The 16,936-nt window shown below is 45.1% G+C and overlaps 1 protein-coding gene across 8 annotated transcripts in view; it reads right to left on the reverse strand.

Moving 5' to 3' along the window:
- Nucleotides 1-16,936, reverse strand: part of nrxn2b (neurexin 2b) — a 694,839-nt gene that overhangs the window by 594,382 nt on the left and 83,521 nt on the right. The gene's annotated exons all lie outside the window — the stretch shown is intronic.

A 16,936-nucleotide genomic window follows, 5' to 3' on the forward strand; every position in this document is an offset into this window, starting at 1 on the left:
GAAACTATGTTGAATCCGCTCCGCTCCCACACACTGCGCTTGCGGTCAGCAGTCTGTTACAGTGTAGGGATGGTTCGGAGTAGATTCACCCTAGGGTCATTTGAACCGTGACATCCAGCCCACCCGAAGTTTTTCCGATCTTGGCCGAGTTACCGAGTTATCCCGAATAGCTTAGTACAAGCGCTAACGGACCCTGGCAGTATCTCCAAAATTACCACACTAAAATCACATGCCATGACACCAAACTTCTACAGTAGTACAAATATGGTCTGTACTCACAAAACGATGCATTTGGAAGTTTGTACGTAGTCCAGGAGTTTATTATTATCAACACAAGCCTAATAGCTTCTCTGCTGCTAAAGCTGCGTCGACGTCACTTCCTTGATCTGGGAGCTTCAATGTAAGATGAGGGTTGATCTACTACTGTAGACAACAAAGTATATGCTATAGTCTACATGATTTTTTATTAATTTTTATGTTGTAGAGTTGTGAATTTATTTTATCAATGGAGAAATTGAGCAGCCTTGCTTTGTTGTTAATAAAATCACATTTATTGATATTTAAAAGGGTGTATTCGCATTTTTATTGCATTTTTTATCCCATTGTCATTAAATTGTTTGAAAGTCGCGAAAAATTCAATATTATCGATTATCGCAATAATTTCTTGGCCAATTTATCGTCCAGCAAAATTTGTTATCGTGACAGCCCTAATAACTAGACTCCTGCAGGAATCCCGTGTCAAGACACCATCCAGCCCACCAGATAGCACCTCCAGTCAACCGGTCTCACAGCAGATCTTTCCTTCACGTGACGTCAGCTCTCCCAACTAAGGGTGTAATCGTTAGTAATCGTTTTGGGTCGATTCATCGATTATACAGCCGACGATTCGATGCGTCGATTCGATGCGTCGATTCGATGCGTCGATTCGATGCGTCGACTCGATGCGTCGACTCGTCCGCGAGAGAATCAATCAGTGTGATCAAATCAAATTCATAGTTTGTCGCCTGTTTGCCTGTGTATTGTCAGCATCTACTTGGACGTGTGCGTTTCTAATTACCGTACTCCTAATCTGCGGGTGGCGCTATTGTCTTACTACTTCACACGCCCCTACTGTCAACCTAGACTACTTTCATGCACCATCCTCAGTGAGAGCGATGGAACCGCAAGAGATATTTACTCCTGTTAGCTTAAAGTCATGGGTTTGGAAATATTTTGGCTTAAAAAAAACAGTAGGAATTATGGTAAGAGATGTTTCAGTGTGCAGAGACAAAGGCTGTCAGGCTGAGATCAAATACCACACTAATACATCAAATCTATCGGCACACCTGAAAAGGCATCATAGTATCACTGAGACCGATTGTACAGAAAGACCAACAACGCCACTGAAAACATTTTTCCCTCAAAAGTTGTTGACAACTTGGAAATGGACAAAAAACATAACCAAGGCTGTTGCGTTTTTTATGTGCAAAGACATGAGGCCCTATTGTGTTGTAGAGAATGAAGGCCGTTGAACCCCTCTCCACACCTCTTCATGTCTCCGCCCTTGACAGAAGAGCCTTACCCAAGGTAACCCACCAAACCAAGCCTCTGGAGCTCATCATCTTAGGTAACCACAGAGAAATTGTTTCATTCTACATCTTTCCTATAAAGCAATCAGCCATGGTACTTGGCTTCAACTGGTTACAGCGACATATTCCACATCTCAACTGGTCAGAACTGCGCATTGAATCCTGGTCTACAAACTGTCTCTCCTCCTGTTTACAGTCTGCCGTTCCTCCAAGCCTGCCCCTGGTGACTTCTGATGAGGCCGACCCCATTGATCTGTCTTTGGTCGCCGAGGAATATCATGGTCTCAGACAAGCTTTCAGTAAAAGCAGAGCTTTGTCTCTTCCCACCACATCGACCATACGATTGTGCCATCAACCTCCTTCCTAGTGCTCCGTTACCTTCCAGCAGACTATATAATATTTCACGTTCCAAAAGACAAGCCATGGAGTCTTACATTAATGAATCTCTCGCCGCTGGAATCATCCGCCACTCGTCGTCACCTCTGGGGGCAGGCTTCTTCTTCATGGGGAAGAAGGACGGGTCCCTCCGGCCATATATAGATTATCGTAGACTCAATCTCATCACTGTTAAGAACAAATATCCTCTCCCCCTCATTTCAACAGCATTTGAGCTTGTTCAAGAATCCACCATTTTCACCAAGTTGGATCTCCGTAATGCACATCATCTTGTCAGGATCCGCCAGGGGGATGAGTGGAAGACAGCTTTCAAGACACCTATTGGCCATTTTTAATATTTAGTTATGCCATTTGGACTTTATAACGCTCCCTCAATATTCTCAATATCTTCTTCTTTGTATACCTGGACGACATCCTCATATATTCAAAAAATCTTACTGAGCACCGCCGTCATGTCCGTCTGGTCCTGCAACGACTCCTGTAAAACAGATTACTCATCAAAGCTGAGAAGATTGAATTCCATAAACCATCAGTTACCTTCCTTGGATTCATCCTAGAGGGTGGGCAGGATTATCGGATCCGGATAAAATCAAAGCCGTTTTGGACTGGCCCACTCCTGAGACTAAGACTATCTTCAACTGGACTCAAGAAGACAACTCCTCCTTTCTGGCATTCAAAGAAAAGTTTTCCCAAGCATTCACCTAGATTCTCTCAAACAGTTCATTCTCGAAGTCGACGCTTCAGATACAGGTGTGGGTGGAGTTCTCTATCAATGTTCGGATTCAGACGGGAAACTTCATCCCTGTGCTTTCTTCTCCCGTCGCTTATCACCCACAGATAGAAATTATGACGTTGGTGACCGAGAACTCTTGGCCATTAAATTGGCCCTCTAAGAATGGCGTCATTGGCTGGAGGGTACTGAGCAACCCGTACTGGTCTGGACCGATCATAAAAATCTTTCCTACCTTTCTTCAGCCAAATGTTTGAACTCCCGGCAGTCCTGTTGGTCTCTATTCTTCTCCCGGTTAAAATTGAACATCTCCTATCGACGCTCTTTCCCGACAATATTCATCAGATGACTCCGACAAGGAACCTACAACCATATTACCTCCAAACTGTACCGTAGGTGCTCTCACATGGGAAATAGAAGACCTTGTTAACCAGGCTAATTGAAGGAACCAAACCCAAGTACTGGACCACCCAACAAGTCCTTTCTCCCCTCCTCAGTCCGGTCCCGCCTCATTCACTGGTTCCACTCAGCTAAATTCTCTGTGCATCCTGGTTCAAGCCGCAAAACTGCTCTCATTTCTAGACGCGTCCGGTGGCCATCTATTCATCCATCCATCCATCCATCATCTTCCGCTGGTCTGGGGATCGGGTCGCGGGGGCAGCAGCTTGAGCAAAGAGACCCAAACGTCCCTGTCCCCGGCCACTTCCTCCAGCTCTTCTGGGGGGACCCAGAGACGTTCCCAGGCCAGCCGAGAGACATAGTCTCTCCAACGTGTCCTGGGTCTTCCCCGGGGCCTCCTCCCAGTGGGACGGGCCCGGAACACCTCACCGGGGAGGCGTCCAGGAGGCATTCTCACCAGATGCCCGAGCCACCTCATCTGACTCTTCTCGATGCGGAGGAGCAGCGGCTCTACTCTGAGCCCCTCCCGGATGACCGAGCTTCTCACCCTATCTCTAAGGGAGAGCCCAGACACCCTGCGGAGGAAACTCATTTCGGCCGCTTGTATTCGCGATCTCGTTCTTTCGGTCAATACCCACAGCTCGTGACCATAGGTCAGGGTAGGAACATAGATTGACCGGTAAATCGAGAGCTTCGCCTTCTGGCTCAGCTCCTTCTTCACCACAACGGGCCGGTGCAGAGCCCGCATCACTGCAGATGCCGCACCTGTCAATCTCCTGTTCCATTCGTCCCTCACTTGTGAACAAGACCCCGAGATACTTGAACTCCTCCACTTGGGGAAGGATCTCATTCCCGACCCGGAGAGAGCATTCCACCCTTTTCCGGCCGAAGACCATGGTCTCAGATTTGGAGGTGCTGATGGTCATCCCAGCCGCTTCACACTCGGCTGCGAAGCGCTCCAGTGAGAGCTGAAGGTCACGGCCTGACGAAGCCAACAGAACCAAATTGTCCGCAAAAAGCAGAGACCCGATTCTGAGGTCGCCAAACCGGACCCCCTCAACGCCCTGGCTGCACCTAGAAATTCTGTCCATAAAAATTATGAACAGAATCGGTGACAAAGGGCAGCCCTGACGGAGTCCAACCCTCACAGGAAACATGTCCGACTTACTGCCGGCAATGCGGACCAAACTCTGACACCGGTCATACAGAGACCGAACAGCCCATATCAAGGAGTCCGGCACTCCATACTCCCGGAGCACCCCCCACAAGAGTCCCCGAGGGAAACGGTCGAACGCCTTCTCCAAGTCCGTAAAACACATGTAGACCGGTTGGGCGAACTCCCATGCTCCCTCCAGGATCCTGCGGAGGGTATAGAGCTGGTCCACTGTTCCACGGCCAGGATGAAAACCACACTGCACCTCCTGAATCCGAGATTCGACTATCCGGCGGATCCTCCTCTCCAGTACCCCCGAATAGACCTTACCAGGGAGGCTGAGGAGTGTGATCCCCCTATAGTTGGAACACACCCTCCGGTCCCCCTTTTTAAAGAAGGGGACCACCACCCCGATCTGCCCCCGATGTCCACGCGATGCTGCAGAGGCGTGTCAACCAAGACAGCCCCACAACATCCAGAGCCTTGAGGAACTCAGGACGGACCTCATCCGCCCCTGGGGCCTTGCCACCGAGGAGTTTTTTGACCACCTCGGCAACCTCAGCCCCAGAAATGGGAGGCCCCAAGTCCGAGCTCCCCAACTCTGCTTCCTCATCGGAAGGCGTGTCGGTAGGATTGAGGAGGCCCTCGAAGTATTCCCCCCACCGACTCACGACGTCCCTAGCTGAAGTCAGCAGAGCCCCGCCCTCACCATACACGGTGTTGACGGTGCACCGCTTCCCCCCCCTGAGCCGCCGGATGGTGGACCAGAATCTCCTCGAGGCCGTCCGGAAGTCGTTCTCCATGGCCTCCCCAAACTCCTCCCAAGCCCGAGTTTTTGCCTCAGCAACCGCCGAGGCTGCGTTCCGCCTTGCCTGTCGGTACCCATCAGCTGCTTCCAGAGTCCCACTGGCCAAAAAGGCCCGATAGGACTCCTTCTTCAGCTTGACGGCTTCCCTCACCACTGGGGTCCACCAGCGGGTTCGGGGATTGCCGCCACGACAGGCACCGACCACCTTACGGCCACAGCTCCGGTCGGCCGCCTCAACAATGGAGGCACGGAACATGGCCCATTCGGGCTCAATGTCCCCCACCTCCCCCGGGACATGGTTGAAGCTCTGCCGGAGGTGGGAGTTGAAACTCCTCCTTACAGGGGATTCCGCCAGCCGTTCTCAACAGACCCTCACAATACGTTTGGGCCTGCCAGGTCTGACCGGCTTCCTCCCCCACCAGCGGAGCCAACTCACCACCAGGTGGTGATCAGTTGACAGCTCCGCCCCTCTCTTCACCCGAGTGTCCAGGACATACGGCCGCAAGTCCGACGATACGACTCCAAAGTCGATCATCGAGCTGCGGCCTAGGGTGTCCTGGTGCCAAGTGCACATATGGACACCCTTATGCCTGAACATGGTGTTTGTTATGGACAGTCCGTGACGAGCACAGAAGTCCAACAACAAAGCACCACTCTGATTCAGATCGGGGGGGCCGTTCCTCCCAATCACGCCCCTCCAGGTCTCACTGTCATTGCCCACGTGAGCATTGAAGTCCCCCAGCAGGACAAGGGAGTCTCCCGGAGGAGCACTCTCCAGTGCCTCCTCCAGGGACTCCAAAAAGGGTGGGTACTCTGAACTGCCGTTCGGTGCATAAGCACAAACAACAGTCAGGACCCGTCCCCCCACCCTAAGGTGGAGGGAGGCTACCCTCTCGTCTACCGGGGTGAACCCCAATGTACAGGCGCACAGCCGGGGGGCAATAAGTATGCCCACACCTGCTTTACGCCTCTCACCGCGGGCAACTTCAGAGTGGAAGAGAGTCCAACCCCTCTCGAGGAGGCTGGTTCCGGAGCCCAAGCCGTGCGTCGAGGTGAGTCCGACTATATCTAGCCGGAACCGCTCAGCCTCGCGCACCAGCTCAGGCTCCTTCCCCAGCAGAGAGGTGACGTTCCATGTCCCAAGAGCCAGCTTCAGTAGCCGAGGATCAGACCGCCAAGGTCCCCGCCTTCGGCTGCTGCCCAGCTCACACTGCACCCGACCCCCATGGCCCCTCCCACGGGTGGTGAGCCTGTCGGAAGGGGGACCCGTGTCGTTTCTTCGGGCTGTGCCCGACCGAGCCCCACGGGCACAGACCCGGCCACCAGGCCCTCGCCAGCGGGCCCCACCCCTGGGCCTGGCTCCAGGGGGAGGCCCCGGTGACCCGCATCCGGGCGAAGGAACATGGTGTCCATCTATTCACAAGGATGTAAAGGAATATGTCCTTGCTTGTCCTATCTGTGCTCGTAATAAGCCATCTCAGACACCTCCAGCCGGATTGTTACAATCACTCTCCATTCCAAAGCGACCCTGGTCTCATATCGCCCTCGACTTCGTTACCGAATTGCCCACTTCTCAAGGTACGAATCACTATTCTCACTATTGTTGCACGTTTTTCAAAAGCCCGCCATATTGTTTCTCTTAGAAAACTCCCGTCAGCTTTCCAGACAGTCCAACTCCTAATTAAACACGTCTTCCGACTCCACGGTATCCCACAGGAGATCCTTTCCGACCGCGGCCCCCAGTTCATATCTCAGGTTTGGAAACAGTTCTGTTCTGCCCTAAATGCTAAAGTGTCTCTCACATCTGGTTATCACCCCCAGTCCAAAGGTCAGACTGAGCGCATTAATCAGGAGCTCGAATCCACCCTTCATTGTCTCACCTCCACCAACCCTGCTGACTGGAATAAGTTTCTGCCCTGGGTAGAATATGCCCATAACTCACACATCTCGGCAGCAACAGGTTTGTCTCCCTTTGAAATATCTCTTGGGTATCAACCACCACTCTTTCCCTTGACAAAAGAGAAATCTCTGTCACCTCAGTCCATCATCACATTCGCCGCTGTAAACGCATCTGGACCAGTGCCATAGCAGCTTTACAACACAAAGCAGAACAGAACTGAAGATTTGCCGATGGACTTACTCCCGCACCACAATATTCACTTGGACAGAAGGTTTGGCTCTCCTCCCGCGACATCCCTTTGAAATCAGTCTCTAAGAAACTCGCTCCCGGTTACATTGGTCCATATGAAATTGAGTCCCTCGTCAGCCCCACAGCACTCCGTTTTCGTTTACCCTCCAGTGTCAGAATCCATCCCACTTTCGACGTGTCTGTCCAGACCAGTACATTGTGCCCTCCAGCCGAACCCCCTCCACCCGCCCGGGATTTTAAGGGGCACCCAGTCTACTCGGTCCGAAGGATCGTGGACTCCCGTCGGCGGGGACGTGGCTGGCTGCTCTTGGGTGCCCCGGTCATTTTTATGTGACCCCTCTTTGACTATCTGGCTTTACTCCCGTCTACTTCTTCTGGGCCGCCAGGCGGCGGCCGTTGAGGGGGGTATGATGTTGGGGTCTGGGAGTTTTCTCCCTCTGTTTGTTTTGCCTGCTGCTTCCTCTTTCATACAGTAGGTGGTGCCTGAGCTCTGGTGGCTGGGGAGTGATGGGTGTTCCCCATCAAGACCTATCAAGGCACACTTCCTGATTGTGTTCTGCATATGGGCCAAATCTGCATTTAAAACCATGACAGAACACACTGGCCACGAAGACCCAGCAACTCCAATCCCATAAGTCCACCCTTCGAGCTCTTTTTGATCAACAGCAAGAAACCAACCTGAGTGTGTTCTGCACATGGGCCAAATCTGCATTTAAAACCATGACAGTATCTCACTTTTACATTCATATCTTTAAAATCTGTTTCTTGACGTATTCGTTTTATTATTAGTCTTTTCATACAGTATTTCGATTTTCTTCGAAATGACCCATGATCCATCGCAGTATTAATCTTTTCGAAATAGAAATATCTCGATCTTTTTGAAGCCATTGCATTGACTTTCTTTGAAAGATGTTTTTATTGTTTCATATCCTGAATGACTTTCATGGAGTCTATGAATCGGCTTGCTGCTATAATTTGGTCATTTCCCAGCTGCAGGACTAAACATTTGTGAAACATCTTATTCTACTGATATAGTTCAAATAAAATAGCTTAGTTATCAAAATATTCTGAATCAGTTTTAAAAGATATCTAAATTCAAGTATCAGATTTGAACCCAAAATAAGTGGATTGTTGTGTCTCTAAAATGTATGTGCGTACAAGCGCACATACATACACACACACAGCTTAAGCTAAAGGATGAATAAAACCAGACTATTTGTAAGATCAGTGAGAGTATTTTCTCCTCTGCATATTGTAAACACAAACACTGGAAGTAAAAACATTTGAAGAATGTGGAATGTTAACAGAATATTCTGAAGAGACAAAAATGCTCGCAAAGGAAACTGTTTAAAGTTGAGTGGTTGATTATCAGGGTCAACTGTTCACAGCGTCACAATAAAAACAGGATTTTCAACTCTACGCTGGCACCAGGGGGGTATTACTAGAAGCTGGCTTAGCGGAAAGCCTGGCTTATTTCGCTACTTCTGGCTAAAGTTAGCGAGAGTTCCGTTCCATAAAGGTGGCTTATTTGAACTCCCGCTGAGTAACCATGGTAGTTTATGCTGCTGAACTAGCCTGGTCGCGGGCAGGCTAAAGTTGAAGCTTAGCTTAGCTGCAACTCAAAAAATGTCCGACCGGCTGAAACGGACTCCCGAAAGAAATGTTCACCAAGAATTCTGCGCTCCCGCAACTCATGTCTTGTCTAAAAAACGAAACAAAAACTGTGGTTATCATATCACCACTTTCACTGTCTCGAAAAATCAATCAGTCGGTGCCAGTGCAACTAAAGAAACGCAACTATACACACGTGAGCATGAAATTAAATGAGAGAGAACATGGTATTCATTAAAACTAATCAATACCTAACAAACATCCGATCTACACCCACGAAGGACCAGACTCAGAAAAATGGGGACAGGTAATAATGTTAATGATACAAATTATTGAAAGCTCCTTTCAAAACAGTCAAGGACTGTACAAATAAGATATTAGATAAAACGCAGGAATTAAAACATCTTACCATATTAGAAATACACAGAACGGAGCAATCACTGTAGGTAAGCAAAGTTAAACGGATGGGTTTTGAGTTAAGACTTGAACAGACGTACGGTACCCATGTACGCATCCAAGGCAATTTGTAGAGCACAATTCGTACACAAGGCAATTCAAAGTGCTTTACAGCTACATAAAATCACAAGAAGGCAATAAAATCATTCCAAAAAACAAAAAAACATTAATTAATTAATTTAAAAGTGAAGAGTGCAGATAAAATACTTTCAGGTGTCATATGCACATCTAAATAGAACTGTTTTCAGTCTGGATTTAAACTAGTGGTGGGCCGTTATCGGCGTTAACGTGCTGCGATAATTTGAGAGTCTTATCGGGCGATATAAAAAATATCGCCGTTAATCTATTCTCAAAGTTGGGTTGGGAACTGGGTCAAAATAGGTAGCCTAAGCAAACTGTGATGACTTTTACCTTGATATTTTAGCTCGGGTGTGGGCTGATGTACTTTGTCTGCCGTTAAGTATGATTAAAACAGAAGAACGCCACTTTGCAGAAGCCTGTGCTAGGCAGTTTATGGAGGTCGCTAATCTGTGGGGGATAGTTGACAAAATCTGCTCTGTTGGAACAGACAGCGCTCCTAATATGGTGGCCGCAGGGAGGATACTGCGCGTGTGGCGCAACAGAGACGCAATGCACACAACGCTATCTCAACAGCAGCACCACCTGGCCCTCCCAACAAGTGCTGAATATGAGAAGTTGGCGAAGCTAGAGAAACTGCTGGAGCCATGCATGTAAATAAGCTGGTCTGCCCTAATGCTGCGTGTACACCAAGAGCGACCTCGCTGGAGAAGCTTCGCTTGAGAATTTGCTTTGGTAGCTTTGGTAGCTCGTGACGTCACATTTAGAATGTTAAATTCTTAAAGGCCCCGCGGCTGTGCAGCACCCCCGCGGAAAAGAACATGAGGAAAGTGAGGGCAGGGACACGAATGAACGTTTTGTTATTTACAATTTGTTATACAAGATATACATCACGTTACAAATGATGTAAAACTACATTAGGTACACCTGAGAAGAGCAGGAATAGCAGAGGCAGCTGTGAAAAAGAAACTAAATTCGAAATAAAATCCGAAATAAATCCGAAATAAAACTTAATTGCAGTGAGAAAGGTATGCGTGGGGTTACTACACTATTGTATTGAAGCACGCGACACGGCAATTGCAACAGTCTCAGGATTAAACGACTATTGTTTGGATAGGAACTAAAGTTTACACGTCTGTTTCCGCGAACCCCGCGGATTGTCGGACCCCTGAATGAGCCATTTTAATCTAGATTAATCTAGAATAATTTCAAGATTTCAGTGAGATTAATCTAGATTAAAAAAATTAATCTATGCCCACCACTAATTTAAACATTGTCACATTGTCCAGGCCCTTGCTGGATCCGTGGAGGCTGACTATGTAAACCGAACATTTTTCCATATCCTAAATGTACAGGTACACTTGGGGATAATTGTCCATAGACTCTGAACTGGATTTCTCATTTTGAAAAATACCACATCAACCCCTTTTTGAGTAATGCTGAGCAATGTTGCATTTATGCCCAGTGAAACCTCATCATTGACTCCTATCCTCCGAGCATACAGATGATCTGTGATGGAGGTCATTTCATTTCCAACATTGAGGCTAAATGGCCAGGATCAGTTCATGATTCTAGGATGTTCCGAGCATCCTCACTGGCACAGAGGTTTGCACAAGGCGCGAGAATTTTACTTACCCGAAGGAGTGCACTTTTGAAGTAAGGTGTAGCATAGGCAGAATTTTGGTAATGTAATGAGAGGTCAGGTGTAGAGGTCATCTTAAGGAATTTAAAGTGCTCGTCATACTTTATTATAGATAGCCATATAAGGCACATATTGCATCAAATTGCCTAAAGTCTTAACACATGTATATCCATCCAACATTTCTCTTATTCTGCAGGAGAGTTCAATGGTGTCCTGCTTGGGGACAGAGGCTATGCATGCTGGCCGTACCTCCTCACGCCATATCCTGATCCAGGAACAAGGGCATGCACATGCACATGCTAAAACAAGGGCACGGATAGAAATGACCTTTGGCCAAATTAAATACAGGTTCATTGCTTAAACTTCTCAGGCACCATGGCTGACTTCTGACAGAGCCATCTTAAATTAATAGTATACTTCATATTTTATACATTTTGTCTTGTGGACAACTTTTCAGGCTGAAGTCTTTTCTTTGTTGAGTCCCCCAAAAGGAGCATTAAACATCTGCAGCTCATCCAGAACGCTGCTGCTGGAGTTTTAACCCGGACTAAGAGATCTGAACACATCACAGCAGCTTTAAAATCTTTACACTGGCTTCCAGTCAGTCACAGAATAGATTTTGAAAGCCTGCTGATGGTTTACAATCTGTGACATGTTCAGAGAATATGAAGCCAGCAGAGCTCTTAGATCCAAGGACTCAGGTCAGCTGGTCCAGTCCAGAGTCCAGACTAAACATGGAGAAGCAGCATTTAGCTGTTATGCTGCAAACAAGTGAAACAAACTGCCAGTGGAGATTAAACTTTCACCAAATGGAGACATTTTTAAATCCAGGTTAAAAACATTTCTGTTCTCATGTGTCTATGCATGAAATCTGCACGCTATCTTTTAATTTATCTAGACTGTTGCTTGTTTTTAAATGAATTTAAATGATTTTATTTGTTTCTCTTTAATGCTTGCTAAATGGACAGAGATGATTTATAACTTTCCACACGTTAGGTCATGGCACCCCACTGTGAATATAAATGTAAAAAACACATTTCTAACACGTTGCATGAACCGTACAATAATGACAAGTTTGAGTTGAATTGTTTAATTATTATTACATGTTTCTCAAGCTGTGGAGAGAAAACAGAATTAAATACAGTTCACAACACCAAATTCTCCTTTATCTGAATTTATACTAACATCCCTCTCCAGTTTCATGATCTCTGGCTTGATCTTTTTTATTTTCAGTTTCTTCCATATCTCTCTTTATTGGACAAACATATTTCTTCAAAGGCTACTTACCACTCTGAAATATTTTCCTGTACTTTACCTTCACTTGCTGACAGGTACGCTTTTGGCTGTTAAGATTGATCCTGTTGAGATGTAACAGTGAAAAATTAATACGTGGGTCTCACACTCACGATAATATAGTCACAAAGTATGATGATGCGTGTCGATTATTGGGTTATTAATAAAGTGAGCAGGGCCAGTATATTTGTGCTGTACATCACATACAGAGACAATTCAGCATGCTTTATGTAAACAAATTATAACACAAAGAGGAGAGCATAAATACATGAGGACAGTAAAATAAATGTCTAACAATTGACAATGGTATGAAACTTTCAGAACTTACGCGTTTAGTCTGTCTGCAGTTGTTTGCCATGACGTTTCTTCGCTTTATTGACCGCAGCTGTATTACCATTTCTGGTGATGACACTTTTAAAATCCTCATACAGCTCCATAAGCATTATTTGTTCAGCTGCCGAAAAAATAACAGCGCTTCTCGCTCTCATTTTCACACAGATCTCGGTTTTTCCACCATCCACTCGTCAGGGCTTCTTACGTTGCTCGTGCACTCGCACTAAGCTAGGCTATGTAAGCCTCGCTTGGATTAGCTTCAACGAGATGCAGCTGGAATGGCTTCGGGGAACGACTTGAGGCTTAATTGGGAGATGGCGCTAGTTCAAGCGACGCTTACCGGCTATAGCCTGGCTTTCTTTAGCTACTTTCTAGGAATACCCCCCCAGGTCTTTCCCATGAGAAAATAAACAATGACTCTGCTTGTGAGGTTTAGAGAAAAGCATTGATTTACTTGCATGTCATGAATCTTCTTGAGCTAGACATGAATATATTCCACATCGCATCATTACATTTCCCATGAAATGAGGGGCTCTTCCTCTGAAGTGAGCGGGAAGCAGCGCTTTAAAAATAAGCTTCCCTTTGACATGGACTCATCGCCACAAAGCTATCATACCAAGACACAGATTTGTTTGTACAGACATCTGAAGGTTCTTAAAACCGACTGAAAGTGTAAGCAAAAGAAAACCTTAACATTCCAACCCGCGTGTTTGATGAAAGGAATAAACACACAGCTGTACTGGCAATCAGCTATAATGACCCAATTTACGGTCCTCAAACCAAATAACATCACTGAAAATAATTTAACACCGAGCAAATGAATATGTTTGTGTCATTCTCGCTCTTCAATCTATTGCTCACCATTACCACCGCTTTCTCCCCAATTTCCATCTTGCGTTTCTCTCCTCCTTACCTCCTCTCTCCCACTCTATCTTACCCCCCTCTCTCAATTTCAAAAGGACAAATGTTTCCTGCAGTCACTGTAGCACTATATTGGTATTCTGCTCTTAATTTAGCCAAGGGCCAGGCAGCAGTATCTGCTTCCAGCAAGTAGCCAGCAATCTGACACAAAGTACAGAGACAGAGAGGGAGGCAGGGCTTTAAGAATGAAAGGAACTGTGAACATAAGACAGACCTATGAAGCTGCCCAGCAGTGATATTACAACCCAGTCTCACAGAAAAATGTGTAATAGCTACATTGGTCCACAAGGGAAAATGTGGTATTGTCACAATTTGGCCCCCAAAATTGTGACAATACCACGTTTTATTTGGCCTATTCATTTACATTGCTTCGCAACCAGATCACGTGACTATCAAGTTTCCCTCAGCTAAAAAAGGAAAATGGCCGACTGTCAACCTTTTTTCTGTGAAAAACATAACATTTTAAGAAAGCATCTGCATCTGTATCCATTTCGGTAGCCCTCTTAGCACCTCAATTATCCTACCCTGCCCCGCCATACATCTTCTGTAAAGACAGACATATGTGTGTGCGTATGTTATTTCTATGTTATTTTATGTATGTTTATGTCTGCATACATACATACATAAATAGGAGTCATGTTTTTGTGGTAAGTAGCTCTTTAAACAGCTCGGAGTGGTTGCCAGGTTCGCTAGTACCTGCCTTTTTTACGCATTACGTGACCGGTCCGCCTCTATTGGGTCAACAACCACACTGCTTAAATAGCTATCAGGCAAACTAAACATAAAAGATGAGATCTGGCAACCTGATTTTTAGAAGACTGATGTGTGCTGATAACGTCTATTGAATAGACTGATAACAGTCAAATAGGGTGCATAGATATACTTATTTTATTATCTATAATCAAAAAATTACCTTTTGCTTTTTGTGAATACAAAATTTGTAATTTCCCCTTGGGGATTAATAAAGTATAATTGAATTGAATTGAATTGAATTGAATTGAATACATATTCCAAAAAATGTAAAATGAACAGAGTAAAGCATATTAGAATGCATACACAACAGAAGTTCTGTTGTGTCATATGTAACTACACACAATAGAATTGTTGTTCCTTCACGTCAGCCTAAATTCCTTTGTATTGTCCTGGTTGGGTTGCCGTGCCTCAGCCATTGGCGCATGCACCACGCAGATATAGTGTGGCTATATAAAAAGACAAAAAAACAAAACAAAAAAAAAAAACAAATATATATGTATATATATATATATATATATACATATATATTTATTTCTTCTTTTTTTTTTAACAGAAATTACGGGGAATGTCGGCGCTGGTCGGTGACGTTGAGATAGCAGCGTCCATAGCAACCACCTTAACAACGGTAGAAAACGTGATATGCTTACGTTTTTTCAAGGAGATACCAAAATCTTCGGCGAAACTACTAAACGAAAGATCGTCTACATTCTCTGAACGAAGATTCTGAAAATATTATGCATAGTTCTCGCTAGAAATGCCATCGAAATGCATACAAATGCAGATGCTATCTTAAAATGTTATGTTTTTCACAGAAAAAAGGTTGACAGTCGGCCATTTTCCTTTTTTAGCTGAGGGAAATTTGATAGTCACGTGACCTGGTTACGAAGCAATGTAAATGAATAGGCCAAATAAAACGTGGTATTGTCACAATTTTGGGGGCCAAATTGTGACAATACCACATTTTCCCTTGTGGACCAACGTAGCTATTACACGTTTTTCTGTGATACTGGGTTGGATATTATGTGCTGTACTAGGGCTCTCGAAGCACCAATCACCCATCAATTAGAAATCATAGACTTTGGTTTAGAGTCTTGTGAGCGCAAAAGGTAAACATTACATCCAGCTGTTAAAGGAAGTTCTAAATTTTCTACATAAAAAAAAACAGATAAATAAAAAAAATATATATAAAGGGTTCCATTGAAATCATGGCAACATGCTGATTTCATACTTATTACTTTCAGGTCCATCAAAAGCAAAACTTCAACAAAACAATTTAGCAAGGCATCTTTGTTTGGGTTGTTTTCTTGCTCAGTCCCGTCAAAGCTTATCCGTGAGTTCCACAATATGCAACACTTAAAACATCTGGCAACATGGCTACGTACCTTTTTGAACACTGTAATTACAAATCATCTAATCACATGGGACAATAAAAGAGTTGCAGCGTCTATAGACTATTCTTAAAGTAGTAATGCAATGTAATAGGCCATGGTGATATTAAATGGTAAAGGGATCTGTCATTTTTTTTTGTCCCTTGAGTACAAATGATCAAGCTGGAGAGAGCAATTTCTGATTGCTGCATATGGAATAAGGATTCACAAGCGAGATGGGAGACTCAGATTCAAATCAAAGAAAGAGAGGTGGGAGATAAGTGCAGGAGGAGAGGTAGGACTGTGAAGTGCTGACAGTGGGTAAAGGTGAAAGAGATAAGTGGAGTGAGGGAGTAAAGTCAGAACGAGCAAAGAAATGGAGTGATGTTAAGAGAAAAGCAGAGCCTAGATAGGACTGAAAGGAGAAGGTAGGAGGTGAGTGTGAGAATTTTTGTGGGACAGAAACAAAGAAAAACCACAGATATGGAAATAGGATGTGTCATTGAAGGAGGGAGCCAGGGCTTTTAAACAGAACAGAGTCTGACATGAGCTGACAACCCCTGAGCAGAAGAAGGCGAGAACAGGGTGTTTGCCAGAACAATGGGTTTGGAAAGGAATAACAGAAAAAGAGCAAAAGACTGAAAAGAGAAGATGAAATACATAGAAAAACAGACAACAGAGAGTATGAGAGCAGACCGATGTGTGATCTTGCATGCGAAATATTCAAAAGTTTCAATGTGAAATATGGTTTTCTAATATATCCAGCCATATTCCAAGTGACACCTGGGCAAATTCTAAAACTCTTGCCTAGGTCACTTCTTAAAGAAACGTTGAGCAATTCAATCTGTAAAGCAAATAAACTTGTAGAAAATGGTTCTGATCACAGAATACTGAAACAGTTCCATGTGTGCCATAAGAGGGATTGGTTTGGTCTTCCTTCTATAAAACACTACTACAACACAGCCCTTCCAACTGACTCAAAAGAAGAAATGAGCATCTCTGAACTCCATGTCAGCATTCCAGTCGCCAAAGTAAAAACATACCATCTTATGTCTATGTCAGCCACAGAGATATATATTCTCAATGTTTCTGAAACTGAAATTGTCTGTGGGTGCTCTCAGGCCCCTGTGCTGTGATGCATTTGCACTCTGGAACATGTCCCAGTATTGATCTGCTGTGACCCAGTAAAAACATTTAAAGTTTTAACAAACCCTTATACTTGGTTAAGATTGATAATAACTTAACCACGATGTCATGCATCTGTGTTCATGCAACACAA

The sequence above is a fragment of the Odontesthes bonariensis genome, chromosome 19 (genome assembly GCF_027942865.1).
Source record: "Odontesthes bonariensis isolate fOdoBon6 chromosome 19, fOdoBon6.hap1, whole genome shotgun sequence".
Classification (NCBI taxonomy): domain Eukaryota; kingdom Metazoa; phylum Chordata; class Actinopteri; order Atheriniformes; family Atherinopsidae; genus Odontesthes; species Odontesthes bonariensis.